We start from the raw sequence: 16,038 nt of genomic DNA, 5'->3' as shown, positions 1-16,038 counted from the left end.
CAATACCTTGACATTTGTAAGAATATTCTTTTGATATCAAAATACATTCACAATTCAACAATCAGACAAGTCTAAAAATTGACCATAATGTTGAACACAGTCATTTTTCAACAATAAATAAATAAAGTTAGGGTATATTGTATAAAACTTCATTAATTTTAGCTAAGTATACATAACAAAACGTACCCCTATATATGACAAGTGCAAAATAGTTTGAAATTACATGAAAATAATCTAGAGCATGGAGTTCCAGGGGATCCCCAGAAAAATGGGGAATAGTTTATTATCACTATTTAAGCCGAAGTGAGCCCAGTGTGAATAAGAGTCAGGGGTTCCCACAGTGAATTGCAAGCCCGGTGGCCCACCGCTAAGGTTGACCCATCACCGGGCCTAATCACTGGGTCATTTTAAACTACAGTTCTTAAAATACTGTTATAGCTCGGTTGGAGACTCTCCAGTTAGCTTTTTCCAGACATACTTAATGTAGGGCCCTATGGGATTTGTGTGATAGCTTTTTTTTTTTTTATTCTCAACGCCGATATCCTCAACTGTAGTTGACAACTATAGAATTCAGGTCATAATCATATCTGACAACCCAAATGTTTTCAGATGGAGGTCCCTGAAATCTTATCAACCGGGGTCTGTGACCTGGTGTGCATCAATTCAGGGATCTTTGACCCATAAAACACTGAGAACCACAGACCTAAAGAATTATGATCAATTCAAATTGATAATTCAATCGAAAACATTGCAGCAATTTTGTAAAACAATATATAATTTGAGTATATGTCCTTTTCTCTGTTTCATATCATTGTAACATAAATATTTTGGGATTTTGGACAGTTGGGACAGTTGGGACAGTTGGTCCGACAAAACAAGCGATTTAAAGACATCACATTGTATTCTGGGAAATTGTGATGGTCAGTTTTGACTATTTTGTAATATTTTATATACCAAATGATTTAATTGTTACCATTAGCTGTGAACCTAAAATGAGTCAACTAATAACTGTGTTAATATTATGTATTGCATCCTGCTAAAGTCTTGTTTTTAATTAGAACTCGGTCAGAATCGTTAATTTGGGCAACACAATACTGTAAAATGGCATCGCAATATATCCAAACTATAATTCCTTGAAGTCAATACATGATAATATAATATTATTATCAAGACCTAATTTTCACTTTGCACTCACACAATACATAAGAACCACATTAGGAGAGTCATGCCTTTAAAGGAACAGACTGATTAATGTGAAAGAGTAAGTGAGTGAGAACCAATAAATATCGCCACTGTACTGTAAAAATGCAGCTACAGTATTCTACAAGTCCTTAAGTGTGTCATTTTCTTGGAGAGATAAAGTCTCTACTTGTGTGAGAACTGAAGGAGGTGGGAATCGACTCCCTGTTAAACACTATTTAGATGTGGTGACAGGGGAAAACCATACCGGGAATTTGACTTAATTCATGAAACCACTACAAAACATGGTGTTGCTGCTACAGTAGTGCTGTAAAAGTGACACATACACCTTGGCCATTACGCAACTGTGCGCAGTATTAGTCAGTCCTAATGAGTCCCACGAGATGGCTGCCAGTGCTATTATACGGACCCACCACTGTTTAACAATCGACAGCAGACATATTTCTTTCTGCAGGTAAACTCATTAGAATGCGGGGGAAAAGTGCAAGTAACGCTTAACATCATCTTATTTTTTCAGTTCCTCCTATTTTGTTTAAAAACCAAGGAAACTTAATGCGTGTTTGTGGCTTGGCCTTGGATGAAAATGTTTTCGAAAGGTCCTCCTCATCACCAATACTGCTTTGTAATAGAAATGCTATTCAGCTGAGAATCTTGTGTTTACCAGTTATAATATTAAGTGTTTGTGAATCCACGCTTCTTTAACAAACTGTGTTTGTTGAACCGAGTGACAAAAACTGAAGGTTGCCATGGAATGCTTTCTCAGATTCATAGTCTTCAGGTATTTGCTCTAGATCTTTGTGATTGTGACATTAGCACAACTCCTGGGAGAAATGATGTGCCAAAACAGTTCAGTTATGCGCCGTAAAACCAAAACAATGAGCTGAAAGACTTGTGCTGAGGAGAATTGCAGATGTGAGTGATAATTCTCCGCAGGTTTGTGACTACAAGCGACCCTCTTCACATTACATGTGGTCAATTGATCCATTGTTAACATACAAAGAAGGTACAAGTGCAGTTTCAGATTATGATTTTGCAAGGTTTTGACTTTTTTATGAAGCTAAGATTTTGTTCGCTGCTTGTTTGGCGTGATTATGAAAAGAAGAATTTGTAAAAGAAAGAAGATAACTCCTCCAAAACTTATATATTATACTAAAAAATACATTCAGCACTATGTTGCCATAATTTCTGTTTACTGTTTCCAATGGTACCTTAAATTACTTTACAGCCTTGGTGGCAGATACACCCATAATTCAATTCAGGCGATATCTGTTTGGAACTGGTAGTTGCGTGATTTCAGTTTTTTTTTTGGAGCAGACACATAAGTTATAATTCAACTTGATAACAGTGGCCACTGAAGCAACTGGAATGTAGTTCAATTTCAATAAAGAAAAATGTGAACAGAAAAAATAATGATATGTTATACGGTCTATGGTTTGTAGTGGCAGCTAATGTCAGTGTGTGTACTCTGATGTGGGAATTGGGCAACATTCAAAATATTCTATGAAAGTTTGAGAGAGAGCCTGTGGGGACTGGCTATGCAAACATTGATTATTTTGATTTAAATGTTAATTTAATTTGACAAAACATTATTAAAAAAGCTTTTTGATATTGAATGAAGTCCTGTTTGTACCGGCCTGTTCAATAGAGGCAGATTATTCTGAATCACAGCTCTAATTCAAAAAATCCTTTTGAAGAGATATAGCATTTCACCAAAGCTTAACACATTAAGCTAATATCTTTTAGACATATTGTTCAGCTCTACAGTTTGGCTGTACTGAGTTGGAAATGAGCCATGATTTATATGCATACACGCACTGTGGACCTGGATGGGTTTCAATTCAAAGTCGCTTTTCTCTGTATTGGTTTGTATTAATTTGTTTGCCTGCTCTATTTGTTTCTTTGGAAACCAACACACAGGCATCAATCTGCAGCAGTTCTAGTGGGAAATAGGATCCGGTTGGACTTGTATGTCTTGTTTCTTTGCACATAATTACTTTCTTCTCTTCCCTTTCATGACCGTGTCAGAGTTATTATTTATATTACATTATTTCTATTTAGAAAGATGGACCACTGCAGATGGACTGGTGGGCCAAAAATGTCTCTCCTTCATAGCAGTTGCTCTTATTCCTGCTGTTGAACAAGAAGCATAGAAAACATAGTCTTCTTGTCTTCAGTGTGAGTGCGCGTGAGTTAAGGACTCCCCAACCTGAGCTTTAACATGTCTGAAAGTACAAAAATACATCATAATTACACAACACAGCCTCTAAACAACTAGAGAAGTTTCCAGAAATTTGGGTTCAAACTTGGAATGCAACGAGGGCCAGACTTCAAGTCTTAAATGCACCAAATCAGAGAGATTTTGACAAAAGACAGATTGTCAACGGAGCCAAATGTAGCAAATTTAGGCCAAAAACCATCCACTGCTCTAAATAAATGCTAAAATGGAGCCCAGAATGTATCTTAAAGGACAATACAGCTGAAATTAAGCATGCGAAATGGTACGCTTTACCAGAATTTTAACAAAGTTGTGCTGCTAGCTCCATTGTAATGCAAACTGGAGGACCACACGAGTGCAGAGAGACTGAATTGGAACAATGATGAAAGTGGATGCTTTAGGAATAAGGACAGCTGTCAGGATGTACAGGCGTACATTTAGTGGTGAAGGACAGATTTTACTAAGACGCAGCTATGTGTGTGTGTTACACAGTGACTCTGTGCGTGTAGCAGGTTTCACAGTTTGCCATTCAGGGTCAAAGGAGCAGACCTTGGTTTTACTATTTAAAAACCGATGAGAATCTTGGTTATGTGGTATCTTTCATACATGATTTTTAGACAAAGGATATAAAAAAAACAACAACTCCATATTTAAGAAAAAAAAAAGTCTATTTTGAAATTCTGTTCTGCCTATTTACTTTTGGTTAAAAAGTTCAAGAAAACCACTTAAACTGTGAATGTACTGCAACACCCGGCCAGTTAACTGTTGCTACTAGGGCTACAATCATTTTTATAATAAACTGGTAAAATCCTTAACTAAATAAAACATCACAAGTTCCCGAAGCCCAATGTCACATTTTTTTATTGCTTGATTTGCCGGCCCAACAGTCCAAACCTCAATGATGTTCAGTTTATAGAGATACAAAACAGAGAAAAGCGGAAAACCCATCGATTGAGCTCTATAAGACTACAAAGTTCAACTGTCTACTCAAACTCTCAAAAAAACCTTGACAGGTTCATATCATCACTTATCACAAAAGTACTAACTTGAACTTGTACAAATTTTTAAAAAAGCAGAGCCAGAGTGCTTACACAGTGTGTACTCCCATATAAACCAACAGATACAAGCAAAAAAACACACAGCCACACAATACTCAATGCTTCAAAAACAGAGAAATGCCTCTGTAGATGCAATGCTTTTCTCTGCTGCCAAGTTTCCCTTGTGCTGTGTGGCTTAGCCCAACATAAGTGTAAAGCATGCATGCCTCTTTTATTTTATTTTCAGCTTTATCTTTTTTTCTCCCCCAGAACATCATTCTTTTGGGTGTTTGTGCAGTGTCCCTTAGTTACCGGATAAGAGACCCAGCCGCTCGGAGAGTTAAAAGCCTGGCCTGTCCCACTCATACGAACAAGACCATCAATAATTCACCCTCATCGGGAAGCATTATCTAACAGCCTTATAAAATCTTAAAGATTGTGGGTGACAACATGGAACCATGAAGAAAATGCTTGCAAGAGGACACTCCAGGTGGGAACAATGGTGGCAACAGATATATTTATATATATAATCAGGGAGAGGGAAGACGTTCGGTCCTGTGAGGCTGATTTAACCATTACACATGAAAGGCAGACGCCTCGCTAAATTAAGGGAAAGTCAACAAGGAGACACATCCCCACTTGCCTCCAACGGCCCTGTGTGTGTGTGTGTGTGTGTGTGTGTGTGTGTGTGTGTGTGTGTGTGTGTGTGTGTGTGTGTGTGTGTGTGTGTGTGTGTGTGTGTGTGTGTGTGTGTGTGTGTGTGTGTGTGTGTGTGTTTGTGTGTGTGTGTGTGTGTGTGTGTGCGTGTGCGTGTGCGTGTGCGTGTGCGTGTGCGTGTGCGTGTGCGTGTGTAAGAACAGAGGTGGAAGCATTTGCTCGGCTGTATTAACGCCAAGGCTCATTCTCATTGACAGTGAAATCCCTCTAAGCCTAGATCAATTACAACCAGCTCTGCTGTAATTAAAATGTCCTAACAAAGGTCTTAGGTGCACAGGACACAAACCTACCCATTGACAATAACCTCAGTCCAATCTATAGCACCATCTCAAAGAAAATAGTCTCAGATTAGATTCAGGCATTCTTTTGGACTTGCAAAAAGCACCCGTGCATGGCTGCAATGCTCGAAATAAGTCTCTTTTTTTGTCCCTAAATAAGATCAAGATATGTACACAAGCATGATCCACAATTACGCTACAATATTTTTTAATCAATTACATGAGAATTTGACAAATAAAATGATCATTAAGCTACAGTACTAAAGAAACATGTGCCTGATTTTTTAACCCTGGCTAGGAAGAAAATGACTGATTTGTTCTCTTAAGTACATCTGGTGCTCTGCTCAAAAATGACGAGGCTCCAAATTAAAACGCAGCAGTGGAGTGATTAGTAATCACAACTCCACTCTTCAAATATCTAGATCTTATTTGATCAACAACAAGCCTCTTTCCCTCACTGCAACTCACAGAGTCTGCGCGCTCTCCCTCTCTCTTTAATAAGGAGACTTTTGAAATGGAGGAAATCAGCCAAACTACACCAGACAGGGATCAGCTGAACTGTGAGTTCTATACTTGTTTTGTTTTTTTTGTTGCTAGGATGCCATTTACTTGGAAATATTTAGCTTTTTTTTAATGCTGCCTGCCAGCAGTCATACACAGATTACACACCGCTGCTGATAAACACTTAAATGTTTTTGGTTTTACATGATAATTCATCATAGTATAAAGTATAAAACATCAATAAAATGACTTATGGCAGCCACCAAAATTAAACTTGAAAGCTGCTCCCTCGCCGCGCCGAGGAGGGACTATTCCACAGACACACAGAGAGCAAGATGGCTGACTGCACTGACACGTTGTGAAAGCATGCCTTGCCATCCTAGGTAATAGATTCTCTTTGCAGTGTGACTCCCACTGCTTCTCATCTTCTGTGACAACGCCTGCCAATCAAGGCCCGGGGAACGTTCGAAGGCTCTGACAATATCTTTTCACTTTGAAAACACATTGGCTTCATTACAAGAACACCGAGTGACACCAAGTAGGCTTAAAAATAGCCATTGGACATGGCAGACGAAGAACATGCAGAGTACAGGTGATTCTCTGCCTCTTTTTCAACATGAAAACAGCTCTCTGAGATTGGCATTCAAGGGGGATGTGTGATCCAATGCTCATTTTCAGGTTCATACTTGTATTTTGAGTTTCTAATAGAACATGTTTACATGCTTTAATATTTAAAAAAATGCTTTATTTTTCTCATAGTGTCCATGACTGCTGCCCCTGTATTTACACTCTGTCTGAAATGCTCCATTTTAGCAGATTTCTCTCTTTAAAAAGGACATGTACTCAATATTCAGAACATTACTATAGCAGCAAACAACCATTTTCGAGTTATAGGAACTTGGCCGGGAGCCTCATGCTGCCCTTTAGCTGTCATGGAGTCATTCAGCTTCATATATTAACCTCTATTCTCATTAACGTGACAATCTGTAAAAAAAAAGTTTGTTTATAAACTGCTAAAAAGTCGTGAAAGCACCATTTGGTGTAGGTATCGAAGCTGTTAATACGGTGACACATATCGTTTCAACTGTGCGTTCAGGCGCCATGCCAGTGTGCATACTGAGCACCGTTAGCCTTTACGACATGATGCTCAGCTAGATGTTTTATTACAGGATGGATTCTCTGTTGATTTGTGTTTGTTGTTATTGTTTTTTGTGTGTACGTGGCGGAAAACAAATGAATGAATATAAACAAAGTGGTGTGCCCAAACAGACCATCAACCAGAATGCAATGCGCCATCATGTAGTTGCCTCTTCTCTATGCAGCGGGAGGTAATACATGAGTGAATGAGAGCAGAAACTGTGGAAGAATTTTATAATCATTTGCAAGAATCTGCTGTAAAATGTAAAAAGAATATTGAATTTAGCTTTTCAATGCACAGAATAAATGGGTTCCTCGTGAAGCAAGTGTGCCACTAATGTCCATGTGAAAGCAATTCATAGAAGAACTGAGCTGTCTATCACCTGCAGATTGCTCATAATTTGAATAAAAACAACATGAGTTTGTCTTTATACTGGTTACAATTTCTTTCTTTTAAATGCAAAAATGAGGAATAACAATGTGACACCACATCAACAGAGTGATTTGCATTGTTATGTGATTTGTGAATATTATGGAGGACATAGAGAGATTTGCCTGCAGTGAAAAATGGCCTAAACCTCAATTTCTAGGATAATTATGATACTATTTAGGATTTTGAAGGAAAAGAGAAGCATTTTTCCTCATCTAAAAGACAGATGACCTGTCAGATACACCTAATACCGTCACAAAGCCTTCAGCCTTTAACGTGCACACTTCCTGTGACCTATACTATGACAGAACCAAATAAAGAACACTATCTTTGTATCCCCCCGAGACAGAGCAGTGTCCTCGTATGCTAATATCTGCCAGTATTGGAGAAGAAGCTCTGAGGGCGGCCCAGACAACTCACAGGTCAGTGCTAATCTTCTGATAGATGGTGTCTAAAGACCTGGGACACATCCATCACACGCCGTCAACAGCTCCCAACTGGGAGAGATCTGCACACACCAAAGGGTTAACACACATCCCAAAGAGACCTCTGATGATCCATCACTCAAGAATCAGCCTCCTTTTGAGCAGGAGAGTCTTTAACAACACAGAGGGGGTAGCTTTCGTAGCAAAGGCTCTGCAATGAGAGCCAGCGTGACTGCTCGACCTAAGCTCCAAGCCTCTGTTGATCATTAAACATCCATTTTAAACCAGTGGGGGAAAGTTAACTGTCATTTTAAACACAGGAGGTGGTAGTTTGGGAGAGATTTTTTCTCTCTCCATCTGATATATTTTCTCTGTGAAAAGGAGTGAGACCATATATCCATCAATCAGGTTAACTACCCTAACGCATAATCATCTGTTGCAGTCATCTGTCTCTTCATTTTTAAGGCAAGCCACAAAATGGCTATGGCTTTTTGCAGTTAAATGAGAATCTCACCCCGAAGCACTTTGTTAAATAAACAAATGCCCTGTGCTTTTTTTTTCTCGCTCTTCTGTGTATTTTTCTTTTTTTCAACAGGCCAAACGTGAACAGCTTCAATGCTGCTTCAAAAATATTCTTTGGTGGGTGCGTCCTCACAGCAACGCTGGTAAATGTCATGTTTGGTTTCAGCGCTCAGAATCAGAGACCCATTTTCTAAACCATTTTGCAGCAATACTCACCCAGGAAGAAATCTATCGTAGGAGGAGCACTGACGCCAATTTCTCCACCGATAGCAGCCTCAACAGTGCAGAATGCGTGTACTTCTGCTCTTCAACAGCTTTTAAATAATTTGAACAACCAGGCTGGGCCAAGTGCACCACGGCATGGTTTCAACTCAACTCTCGCTTTTTCTCACCTCAACAAACTTACCACACTTGCTGTTGCTATCGCTTCTGCCCTATCCTCCTACACATATACAGTACAATGATGAGACAGACTTCTTCTCTGGGCTCAGAAGACATTGTAGGAAACATACAGTTGTGCAAAGTCAGTACAACAGAAGTAAAAAGGATAATACAATTCACCGAAAAATGCACCATTGCACCGTTTCTCCTCCGAGAATATTGCAATCAAAATGATCTCATCTACAATAACTCATCACTCCTTCTCTCTGTCCATTTGTTTGTCCAACGTTTCTCAGTGAGCGTGTCAGAGGAACTGAACAAGACAGCTGTCAAACCCGCCCGCCATGAGTGAAGATGGCAGGTGAAGTCCTCTGCCCCCCCCCCCCCCCCCCCCCCCCCTCTCTGCTCTTGCTTTAAGTTTTGTGATGTTATTTTGTACAAACAAAGGAAGGAGCGAGCTCTCTTCTCTAGCAGGCTGGGGAGCAGTTGGCTCATGTGATTACCCAGGAGTGGGATGACCATGAAGGAGCCACCGACCCCTGCTGCGCTCCCAATGGCATTTACATCCCCTGTCTAATAACACCTCATACGCTGCACTTTCTTTCACTATTAACCTATGCTGATCCTTCTTTCAAAGTAAGGGCGTGCAGAAAGGCAAGAGAGCACTTTCTTGTTTCCATGTTTGCCTGGCCAAAACGGGTGTCTATTCTCCTCTTTTAAACCTAAGCAAAATTGCAGAGAGCATAAGATGAATGAATCATAAGACAGAAAAGAAATACATCAAACATAAACAGTGTCTTGCCGCATTCTTTCACTGACAAACAACAGCTGCACAGAATGGGAAATAAATATTATCTCTGCGACAGAAAAAACAATCAGACACTGCTCGGTACTCAGATTCGCTCCCAAAGCTTGAATGCTCTACACTCACTGAATGTGGAATTAAGGCATTTATTTTGCACCTGAATACAAAATAAAATCGGAGCATCTTAGATGTAGACAAATACAGCCAAAATACCAGTCAAAATATGTAAACATATTTTTCTCAAGTTATTATTTATTTATTTATTTATTTATTTTTCAATCTTGCCGTGGACTAGCTGTGTTCTCCTTAAAAAAATAAAATACAGACCTCTCCTTGTTGATCTTTTATGCTCTTGCTGAGGGATACTGGTGGAAATGTTTTAACAGGACAAAATCTTTTTAACATAACCACGTCTCTGAACAGCATCCAACATATCCGCTAAATACATGGCTTCTGGTGTTAGATTATGGCCAACAATTTCTCCCAATCCACACTAAATCTGCCTCCAACACAAACACTTGCTTCTCTCTCTCACACACACACACACAACCAACTATAGTGTCCAGCAATCTTGTCAGAAGTCTCCACCAGCAGCAGTAACAGCGGCAGAAACACTAGAACAAAACTGCTCAGAGGAAGGGGGCTGGTAGCTCAAGTTCTCGCTATTGAAATGCAGACACTTTGATATGGAAATTGGCAGCTACAAAAACTCGCTAGAATTCACACCAGCATGCATTGAAACCATTTGTGCAAGGCGAGATGAGATGGCACTTCCTCCCAAGACAACACAGACAAATGGACCAAAGCAGCACGTCTGGGGTGGGTGAGAGATGGAGTAAAGGTAGGGAGGGTGGAGGAGGAGGGAGGGAGAAGCTCAATTAAAATGCCTACAACCCACTGTCCAAGCATTTGTTTCAAGAAATAAGACTTATAAAATGCAGAGGAAATGCAACATACACATTCACCAGTGAAACATCCCATCACGGCCCTATGGCAGGGGGGTTAAAGTGACATTTTCTTCCCCTTCAGGAATCACTGATGGGCATGTCAGCATCAAAGCAGTCACATTCAACATCAACCCAACCAAGGACACCTTTTTTTTTTATCTAGTCCTTCAAAATGGCTGGCATAACGGAAAAACTTCCTCTCCATGGTCAAAATATGCTCGGATTTGTCTGGTGACGGGTCAATTTCTCAAACTGTGCATCTGTCTTATATAATGTTGCGATTTTTTTAATCAAAAGTGACTAGACGAATGCTTTTGGTTTGCTTTTACAACTGGATTTGGAAAGAGCCATCATCTATACTTCCCTGCATGAAAGCCGTTATATAAGTATATGCAGGGGTAGCTCTCAGTTTCCTGAACTTGACAGTATGGCTTATATAAGGTTGCACCACTATCCTGATTTGGCACTGACAGTATGGATTATGTGTAAATGTTATTTAACCTTGATATTTCAGTCCCACAGTCCTGCTCCCCTGGGGGTTTCTGGCTGAAGTCTATGCAGCCCTATCTCTAAAAGCTTCACGTGAGAATGAGATATGGTTCCCTTTGCCTGTAAAAACTGTGGGTGTGAGTGTGTGTGTGCGTGTGTGTGTGTGTGTGTGTGTGTGTGTGTGTGTGTGTGTGTGCATGTGTGTGTGTGTGTGTGTGTGCGTGCGTGTGTCCCATCATCACACATGGCTGGCTCAGGTCTGTGAATTATACATGCCCTGTGAAATGATCTTATTTTATAGCCGCAAAATGGAGAAGTAAATGGAGACAGTAACTGACATCCAACTACTTAGCTCCTGTGTCCTGGAACTGGGTGGAGATGTTTGTGTGAGCTCAATTTTTTTTTTTCCACCATGTTATTATCACGCTCATTATCACAGCGGAATATCTTATTAATCAACTCCCATTTGGCTTTTTATAGGCATTTGATCCATATCCAAGAGGATTCATCTGACATGCAAAATAATCACATTTGTAACACATGAAAACACCTTGAATAAGCATGTTTCACACATTTGTATCATGTACTAATGGATGCATCCTTCAGCGGGCTCAAATTAAATTATATTGATAGATATACACTGAAATCCGCATTGGATGACCCTATTAGCCAAGCAACTTTTATAATAATCAAAAGTCTGGAGGCTCCAGACACAACAAATAACATCATATGGACTATCTATTGATCTCATCACAACATTTTTGAACTGCTGGAGGAGCCCGTGGGCCCGTTTTCTGACATTTGCCTTATGATATCCTGGGAGCGTAAATAAATGGTATTGATTCGGCAGAGGCATAACCCAGCATCTCCCTTGAAAGACTCAAAACATCCGCTTTTAAAGGCTACTTACTGTGGTTCGCCGTGCCAAAAAATATGGATCCCGGCATGGAGTGTGAATTTCAGATCAACACCAGGAGCACCCCTCCTCTCCTTTTTTTTGTTTTCAGAAGAGGCCCCCAAAAACTCAGCAGCGGGTCGCACAAAGACGGCTGGGGCTCGGCTGCATGCTCCACTTTCCTCACAGTGGACAGATGGTGGGGTTTCCTGTGGCAGGTATCTGTTCCTCTTCAAGCCAAAACGTCCGGGACCGGACGAATAGCTCCATGGCGAAGGATCAGTTGAAAAGTAATGATCGTTACTTCCCCCCGACCTCCTCCTTCCTCTTGTGTGTGCAGGCTCCTAGCGATGGGAGCGCTACGCATAGACTGCTTAAAAAAGGAGCACTTCAAGGAGACGGGATGCGCCCCAGTCTCAATATATAATGAAACTCCGAGCACGTCAAGTCTGTCTGGGTGTCTCCAGCGGCCTGGATCACAGATACCGAAGGAAGAAGGGAAATAGGACTTCTTCAGTCTAGCTTTCGCCGAGCTCCCGGTTGTTCCCTCTGCGCCTCATCCACACGCCGCGCACACAGTCGGAGCTACAGCCGGACTGGAAGCAAACAAGGCAAGGAGAAACGGCGCACCGGTCCCCTGCTCTGCAGCAGCTGGCTGTAAGGGGGCGAGACACAAAACCTGGAGCAGATTCCTAGCAAGGCAAGGATCTGGGTCCTAAATGCTAATTAGGCTCATAATAAACCCTTATCTCGTGTGTGCTCAGATCGCTCGCGTGTTAAAGCACAAACACGACACTGGTTTTATCCAACCTTAAAAAAACTCATGTTGCCCAGCATTTTTAATCAGCATCCCCCCCATTGTTTGATCAGGAGCGGAATAAAAGTACAAGGCCATTCATTACCAAAAACGTGTTACTGACCATTAGAATTTTAGGATAGAAAAACAGAATGAGGCTGAAATAAGACTTGTTTTAATTGGGGGAGTCAACAGGCATATACAGATAAGCAGAAAGCACCAAGCTGATAAGAAAATCACCTTTTCAAAAGCATTTCTTCTCCAGGGTCATGTTATATTGAGAAGTTAATCCTCATATATATATATATATATATATATATATATATATATATATATATAAGATGAGATAATATGCAGTAGAGCTTAAAGAATAAGTCATCTGATGTGAAATGAATCTGCAACTCTATTGATTTTGAATAATCCTTTAAGTCAAACAATCTGTTGTTCCAGATCCTCACTTGTGTCTTAATGACGGTAAACAGAATATATTTGGGTTTTGGAGAGTTTATCAGACAAAGCAAGCAATTTGAAGATATCATTTTGAGCATTAGGAAATGTTAAATAGACTTTTTAGATCAAATTGTACCTTGTGGTCAAAACAATGGGCAGATTAAATGATAGTGAAAATACTCATTAGTTGCAGCCTTATAACTAATCAACCAATAATAGATAGTAAGAAGGGATGTAAATAGGATATAAAGGTTACAATATGAACAATAACCAGCATACAAAGTGTACAGAAATGAATGAAGCTACGGTATGTCAGTAATATAAGTGTGATGTCTGCAGTCGTGTACAATATAACTATCAAGCAAGTATGAACAGTGTAAATATATAGTATATATATATATAGTTATATAGTATAACACATTAAAATATCTGCTAAAGGAAAACAGCAATACAATCCTAAAGCTTAACCCTCAACCTTAACCTATAGCCCACAACAAATCCAGTAGTCTTTGTTCATACAAACATACAAACGCACATGAAGACAAATGCAGAATATGAGTTATTCAATCATTTTGTCAAAACAGATGCTGGGACACGTTGTGTGCAAACATACAGTGTCCATGCATCCTGCAGCCACATTTCAAGTCCTCATAGGAGTGTTTAGGGGGGATGGATTTTTTTCAGACTATGGTTCTTTATGCATTTCTTATTAAGTAGAAGAATTGCAACTGTTTACACATCTGCTTGTCTTTAAGCGAAGAAATCATCCATGATACAAGTAGGAATGTTGTTGCATTTACTCTGCCTTTACACTGGAGATCAAAATTAAAGAAAAAAGTATTAATACTTGATTTATTCTGAAATATTGTAATTTTTTTATTGTTCAGAATTTGATAGAATATCTGCTGTGGCTATACCACTGCTGTACTAGCATGTTCTTTAAATAACCAAGGCACTTCACCAAAAACCTTTATTTTGTGAAAAAAAAAACAGTGAGCAAAACTAGAGAACAGAACCATTGTGTCAGAAGAGAAGATGTAAACAGTATTTTCTCAGGGCTACAGGATTCAAAATTGAATAGGAAGTGTAGAAGCCTTTGCTTTGAAAGACTTTAGCACATCTGCGCCCACAGGACATCACTAGTTTCTCACTCTGCTCTGGTTTGATCTGCGTCCATTCTTCTTCAGCCTCTTCCACAGTTCAGTAACTGTAGTGGGTTTCTTAGACATTACTTTGTTGCCAAGGATTTTCCAGAGATTCTCTGTGGGGTTCAGATCTGGACTCTGGGCTGGCCATTTCATTGTTTCAATATTCTTAGCTTCAAGGCACAGCTTAACCTGCTTTGCAGTGTGACAGGGGACATTGTCTTGCATGAAAATTGCAGGCTCACTGGGAGACAATTGCAGTGAAGGTATTGCATGTTGCTAAAGGAGGTTCACATAAACATTTGCATTCACCCTGCCATGTAGCTGTACAAGAGGCCCAACTCCTGCTGCAGAAAAAGTTCCCCAAACCATGACATGACATTGCTAAAGTTCAATTTATTTGGGTCTTATTGGAGACATTACGTTCAGCATCAGACTGGGAACGACTGAACCCAAAGTTCCTAAAGAAGTCAGTTAAATTTGGAGGAGGAAGTGTCAGAGTCCAGATCTGAACCACATAGAGAATCTCTGGAAAATCCTTGGCAACAAAGTAATGTCTAAGAAACCCACTACTGTTACTGAACTGTGGAAGAGACTGAAGAAGAATGGACCAAGATCAAACCAGAGCAGTGTGAGAAACTAGTGATGTCCTGCGGGCGCAGATGTGCTGAAGTAAATCAAAGCTGTGGCCTCTACACTTCCTATTCATTTTTGAATCCTATAGCCCTGAGAAAACATTATTTAAATCTTCTCTTCTGACACAATGGTTACTTTTACTATTTTTTCCACAAAAAAAGAGAAGGTTTTTGTTGAAGTGCCTTGGTTATTAAAAAAAAGTAGATATTCTATCAAATTCTGAACAATAAAAAAAAAAACAATATTTCAAAATAAATCAAGTATTAATACTTTGTTCCCTAATTTTGATCTCTAGTGTATATTTAAAGCCTGCCATGCCTCCACTGTTTGTTACAATGGAAAAGGGGCTAACTTAATCCTGATATTACGTCCGTGAATGGAGACCAGAATAGAAAATGACTTGGGATCTCCCCAGAAAGACGTTAAACTTTAGCTGAGTTTACTGGAAATGATTTGGCTTTGTCTATGAAATTACATTTCAAAGCTAAAAGCCCATTAGGATTTTATTGTAGGCTGCAAAACATTCACATTAAATTGCCATTTGCAAACAAATATGATATAATCTCAATGACAAACTGGACAACAGCGTGTTTGAGCACGACAGATCCCCAATTATTCAGTCATGATTTGTTGACTGCTTTGGGTATGCCAGCTTTGAGCTACATATTTTTTTCTGTCTTAGAAAAACAAGAACAAAATACATGAAAAAATGAATGTGTTTCATAATGTTCTGATATATTCAGTCACCACATTAAGGCTATCATTATAAACCATTACTTCCGTAATAAGCCAACGCAACACGGCAAAGTAATGGTTCATGAAATACCAGCTGCTTCTTCATTGTAAGCTTTGTGACACATTTCTGCTTATATGACATGCAGTGTTTAATATGCTGCTTGAGCTCTGTCATTTTACCTCTAAATATATCATGTGAGGTTTCTGTTGTCATTTCTCAACAATCGATGTACTGGAAGCAAAATGATCTGCCCAGCTGGAAGCAAGTTCATGGTAACATTTTCCTCAGGTTTCTAA

The 16,038-nt window shown here is 39.6% G+C and overlaps 1 protein-coding gene across 8 annotated transcripts in view; it reads right to left on the bottom strand.

Moving 5' to 3' along the window:
* adgrl2b.1 (adhesion G protein-coupled receptor L2b, tandem duplicate 1) overlaps window positions 1–12,516 on the bottom strand; it is an 87,809-nt gene extending 75,293 nt beyond the window's left edge. For all 8 annotated transcript variants that reach the window (XM_083928685.1, XM_083928687.1, XM_083928686.1 and 5 more), the window contains exon 1: window positions 11,995–12,516. The gene's annotated coding sequence lies outside the window, so the exon portion shown is untranslated. The remainder of the gene's footprint in view (window positions 1–11,994) is intronic.
* Between the last annotated feature and the right edge of the window lie 3,522 nt (window positions 12,517–16,038).

The sequence above is a fragment of the Echiichthys vipera genome, assembly GCF_963691815.1.
Source record: "Echiichthys vipera genome assembly, chromosome: 15".
Lineage (NCBI taxonomy): Eukaryota > Metazoa > Chordata > Actinopteri > Perciformes > Trachinidae > Echiichthys > Echiichthys vipera.
Note: the sequence above shows the minus strand (reverse complement) of the source record. Positions and strands in the feature narration are given on the sequence as shown.